The sequence below is a fragment of the Mustela nivalis genome (assembly GCF_964662115.1).
Source record: "Mustela nivalis genome assembly, contig: HAP1_SCAFFOLD_2336, whole genome shotgun sequence".
NCBI classification, from domain to species: Eukaryota; Metazoa; Chordata; class Mammalia; order Carnivora; family Mustelidae; genus Mustela; species Mustela nivalis.
Window position 1 is genome coordinate 237 of NW_028134329.1, and position 6,037 is coordinate 6,273.

The 6,037-nt window shown below is 38.7% G+C and overlaps 1 pseudogene across 1 annotated transcript; it reads left to right on the top strand.

Annotated features, from left to right (window-relative positions):
- The first annotated feature begins 3,196 nt into the window (after positions 1 to 3,196).
- On the top strand, positions 3,197 to 3,763 carry LOC309858414 (mitochondrial import receptor subunit TOM20 homolog pseudogene; annotated as a pseudogene). Its single transcript has one exon. The product of its transcript is annotated as a mitochondrial import receptor subunit TOM20 homolog pseudogene (transcript).
- The last annotated feature ends 2,274 nt before the right edge of the window (positions 3,764 to 6,037 follow it).

Consider the following 6,037-nt stretch of genomic DNA (forward strand, 5'->3'; position numbering starts at 1 on the left):
GGTGAGGCCCCACCAACTATGTTTTAGCAAGCTTTCCGCAAGATTCTGACTGATAGATGCAAAAATCTGAGATTCCTGTTTTAATGTCATTTTTTAAAAAGATTTATTTATTTATTTATTTGACAGAGATCACAATGAGGCAGAGAAGCAGGCAGAGAGAGAGGAAGGGAAGCAGGCTCCCGGCTGAGCAGAGATCCAGATGCTCAGCTTGATCCCAGGACCCTGGGATCATGACCTGAGCCGAAGGCAGAGGCTTTAAACCACTGAGCCACCCAGGCACCCGTTTTAGTGTAATTTTAACAAAAGTAACAACGTAAATTTTTCCTCAACAGGGAAATAGAAATAGACAAGCTGATTCTAAAGGTCATATGGAAAAATACCCATTAAAATGTTGGCACTACAGGGGCGCCTAGGTGGCTCAGTGGGTTGAGGCCTCTGCCTTTGGCTTAGGTCATGATCCCAGGGTCCTGGGATCGGGCCCTACATCGGGCTCTCTGCTGAGCAGGGAGCCTGCTTCCTTCTCTCTCTCTCTGCCTACTTGTGATCTCTGTGTGTCAAATGAATAAAACTTTAATTTAAAAAAAATGTTGGCACTACAGAAAGGACAAATTGGCAAAGAAATCAATGGAAAAGAATAGAGAGTCCAGAAATATTCTCTCTACATAAAGGAATTTAGTACCTAAGAAGAGTGGCGTTTTAAATCAGAGAGGAATGATGCAGAGACAATTGGTTAGCACTCACAAACAATAAGCCACCCAAATAAATAACTAAATGGAACAATAGGTTCCTGGAAGAAATAAGAGATGAAATTTTTATAAATGGAGAAGAAAGACTGGAAAATCTGACTACTTAAAAAAAAATTAACAAAGAAAAAAGTACTGTAAACCACACCATGTGACCAATAATCAGCTAGAGAAAAGAATATTTGTAATATGTAAAACAGACCAAAAGTCCAACGACTCTAACTCACAAAGAGCATTACAAATTAAAACTCAATAAAAAAATGAGAGAAGGATATGAAAAGAGATGCTGTGTGTGAAGCGAAGAAGACTCACAAACATATGAATATATGAAATATATGAGAAGGTATTATAAGAGAAGAAAAGTAAAACAATAAGGAGAAATTTTCATCTTTGAAATTGGCAAAACATACTTGATAATCCAATGTGGCAATGAGGAGAAACAGCATTCTCCTTTACCACAAACAGAAGTATAAACTGATGAAACATCATTGAAGGCAATTTTCCAACATCCATCAATATCTGAAAACAAACACACCTTACATTTCATAGTTAGGAACCTATCCTTCAGTAATAGCACACGTGGTCAAAGAGATGTAAATGCCATGGTGTTCATCCCATCATTGTTTGAAATAACAAAATAGTAGACCAATCCAAGTGTCTGTTACTAGAGAATGTGTAAATAATGCCCTATTCATCTTACAATATCAACAACCACAATAACAAACTGAAATAGCTCTATGTAGCAACATCTAAGGTAAATTACCAAGTTTAAAAAAATGGTGAATAATAGAGAATACAGTATATTTCTATATGTATAAAAGGAAATACAGATCTTTTGTCTCTCTATATACATGCTTCTCTAGGCATGTATTTATGAAAGACACACAGTAACTGTTAACACTAGTTAATATTCTGGGAGTACCTGGGTGGCTTAGTCGTTAAGCATCTGCCTTCGGCTTAGGTCATGTACCGGGGCCTGGGATCAAACTCTGCATTGGGCTCCCTGCTCAGCAGGAAGCTTGCTTCTCTGCTTCTCTCTCTCTCGTTCCCCCTGCTTGTGTTAACTCTCTTGCTGTCTCTCTCTAATAAATAAATACACAATCTTTAAAAAAATATTCTGTTTGGGATCCAGGGTCGAGGTGTTTAGGGTAGAAACCTTATTTACAACACTTTTTTGTTCTATTTCTACTATTTGAATTGCTTTTTATTATTTTTTTTAATTTCACTATAGTGGATACACATTACATTAGTTTCAGGTGAAAATAGTATAGTAATTCAACAACTGTATACATTATGCTTTCCATACCACAAGTATAGCTACTATCTGTCCCCATACATTGCTATTACAATATCATTGATTATATTCCCTACACTGTACCTTTTATTCCCATGACTTATTCATTCCATAACCGGAAGCCTGTATTTCGCACGCTCCTTCACGGTTTGTTCATCCCCGCCCCACCCCCAGCCCTTCCCTTCTGGCCACCATCAGTTTGTTTTCTGTATTTATAGGTCTGATTCTGCTTTTTGTTTGTTTATTCATTTTGTTGTTTAAATTCTACACATAAGTGGAATCATATGGTATCTGTCTTTAAAAAAGTAGAGCTTAATGTTTGGAATGGTGGAGTAAAAGCAATAGCAACAATGGCAAAACTGTCAGAATCATCTTTTTCCAAACTCTGCAAATTGACTTCAGTTAGTTATCTCATTTTTCTCTTAATCCCATTCCCCTATCAGGTTCTGGAGTAGCAATGAAAACAAAGAGCCTCACCACTCTGGTAGCTGGATAAACTAGCAGCCTATCAATACATATAGGATTAGGGTAGGTTTAGAATTCCCTGAAATGTCCATACCTAAAGAACTGTCAATATTTGCCTATCTAGCATCTCACCAAACGGTTCCATTTTCAAGGCATTTTATTTCATGACTCAAGAGCTGCCTCTGTGCAAACAGTGTTACTTTGGAGCACTTACGAAAGAAAATCAGTGGCAATTAGTTAGCACTGAAGCTGTTGGAGGGAACTTTAACGCTTGGGGCTAATGAGAGGCTGATCAAACAAACACAAATTAAAGGGAAATTTGAAGAATTAAGATGTCCACATGGAACCCTGAAAAACTTCCACATATTCCTGGGATTCTAGAGGCTCATGTACATGCAAAGAGCTTAGTGCATGACCATGAAAGACTTGAGAAGGCTCTGAGCTCTCTTTTCTGGCTGACTTTGAGACTCTGTGCAAGCAGAAAGTGAAGGCTAAGGCCAAGGGACGGTTGTGAACTGCGCGGTGGAGCACTAAGGGAACGCCCCGACAAGTATACCAAGCCCCTCAGCAAAGGTTGAGAGACTTCTTAGTTCAACCTCCCATCAATCATTGGCTGACTGCTAAGGCACCAGAACAGAGACTTCAGTGCCCACAACAAAGAACGGACTTTACAGAAAAATCACTTAAAACACAGAGAGCAGCTTTCCGCGTCTCCCGCGGCGAGCGCCCGGTCGCAGCGGCGTGGTTGGCGGCTTCCCGGCCCACAGCTTCTTCGCCGGCCCCGCCGCCGCCGCGCTCGCTCCTGCGTCTGGGCCGTGGGAAGGTGGTGGCCGGAACAGCGCCGTCGCCGCCGGCGTCTGCGGGGCTCTCGTCGGCGGGTACTGCATCTACTTTGACCGCAAGAGGCCGAGTGACCCCAACTTCGAGAACAGGCTTCGAGAACGAAGAAAGAAACAAAAGCTTGCCAAGGAGAGAGCCGGACTTTGCAAGTTACCTGACCTTAAAGATGCCGAAGCTGTTCAGAAATTCTTCCTTGAAGAAATACAACTTGGGGAAGAGTTGCTAGCCCAAGGCGAGTATGAGAAAGGTGTAGACCATCTGACAAATGCCGTTGCTGTGTGTGGACAGCCACAGCAGTTGCTGCAAGGGTTACAGCGGACTCTCCCACCACCAGTGTTCCAGATGCTTCTGACCAAGCTTCCAACAATTAGTCAGAGAATTGTTAAGTGCTCAGAGCTTGGCTGAAGATGAGGTGGAATGAGAACATGTCAACATAATCTCAATTAAAAATATTTTTAAAATCTTAAGTTGGAAGATGAGCAGCTCTGGGGGAAAAAGGGCAAATAGGCTTGTTACGGACTGTCCTACACTGAAATCTACCAAAGTTAATTTTTACTTTGTGTAGATCCATTTGTCTGTTTTATTTATTTTTCCCAGTGAAAAGTGTATTTTGGTAGAAAGCTTTTCATTTTATAAATACACTGAGTTACCAAAATATCATGGATTTTATTCCTAAAACGTGCAATTAAAGTGTACATATAACATCACATTACTTAGGTTAAAAATACTCAGTGCTTAGTTTTGAAAGATAGGCCGAAAAAGTATAGGAGAAAGCTGAAGAATGCACGTTCTTTTTAAGCTCGTACATTTGCTCTACATTAAAGAATTGGATGGAGTCTATCAAAACTGAGCATTGAAATCTTTGAGAGATTATTTTTTTCCTTTTAATCTCTTAAATATGACGTGAGAAGTGCTGCTGTGCTGTATTAATTCACCTCCTCCCCGTGTATTTGTCATTTTAATCGGTGGGCTTAATGTGTTCTGGATATTTATCGTATTTTAGATGTATGTAGTAAATAGCACTGGGAATTAAATCTATGTCCATCCTTTATCTAGCCATGTGAGCCTCAGTAATTACTGTCTACCCTCTTCCCTCACTTAAAAAATGAGGGAATTGGTCTGCTAATTCAGAGAAGTGTCCTTTCAGCTTTTAATTCATTTGTTTCTGTTAAGCACCACCATCTCCTGAGGGATATATTTGTTTGGACAACCAGGCCTTGCATTTTTTATACTCTGAAGTTTGCATGCTTGCCTGACTTAGTATTTCTGAACTGATTCCCCCACCCCCAACCCCCCCTTTTTTTTTTAAAGATCTAACTTGTGTTGGTTTTCACTGAAATCATGCGGTTCTGTCATTACTCTTGTAAATCTGAAACTTAACCTTTAGGGTAACTGGGATGATAAACTTGTAAAATGTTTGTTCCCCTTTGCTTTTATCTTCAGTGTATCTCCTTAATCCTCCTTCAATCTCAATCATTTATCTTGTTATGATGAGAATAAGGTATAACCTTATGGCTGAAGACTTGGAAAGAATGAAGGTGTTCTCAAAATAGTGACATGTTATCTGCAGTCACAGGTTGAACATTAGGTCTGAGAATAAAGATCCTTGGTACTTAAAAAAAATATATATCATAAATATCCAGTTTCAACAACAACAACAAAAAAAGAGATTATAATCAAACAAAAAAGCATAGCCTATAAACAGGAAAAATAGCAGTTAACAGAAACTGTCCCTGAGGAAAACCAAAAGTTGGATTTATTAGCCAAAGATTTTAAAACACCTATAATAAATAAATTGAAAGAACTGAAAGAAATCATGTCTAAGAACTATGGGAAAGTATGCAAATGATGTCTCATCAAATAGAGAATAACAATAAAGAGATACAAATTATTATTCCTTTTATTTGTAAAAGATTTTATTTTTAAGTAATGGTCTACACCCAGTGCGGGGCTCAAACTCACAACCCAGAGATCTAGAGTCACATGCTGTACTGACTGAGCCAGCCAGGCACCCTTATTATTTGAAATCAAAGAGAAATTCTGATGTTGAAAAGTATAACTAAAATGAAAAACTTCTCTAGTCTGAATAATATATTTATTATTTATATAATATAAATGTAAATATAATAATATATTTATTATTTACAGAAGAAAGAATCAGTTAAGTTGAAGACAATGAACTGAATACAGGTCAATTGAAACTATCCAGCATGAGAAGGAAACAGCAAAAGGAATGAGGAGAAATTAACAGAGCCTCAGACACCTGAGGGACCCCATCCAACATCCCCATCATGTAAAATGGGAGTCCCGGAAAAAGAGAGAAGGACGGAGTGGCTGGGAAAGGTGGGAGAAAGAGAGAGAGAGAGGAGAGAGAGGAAGGCGCAGAAGGAATATCTTAAGAAATAATGACTAGAAACTCTCCAGATACAACAACAACAAAAAGAATTAGTCTTAGAATTCAAGAAGCTCAATAAACTCGAGTACAATAAATCAACAAGATCTACGCTCAAACATTTCATAGTCAAAATGTCAAAAGAAAAGGACAAGAGACAATCTTGAAAACTGCAATGGAAAATATGATCCTCAATAAAAGTAAAGACTGACTTCTCACTAGAAACCACAGAGGCTAAATGGCACTGAGATGACATTATCCCAGGTGCTGAAAGAAAACAAAGAAAGAAGCAAAAAACAACTA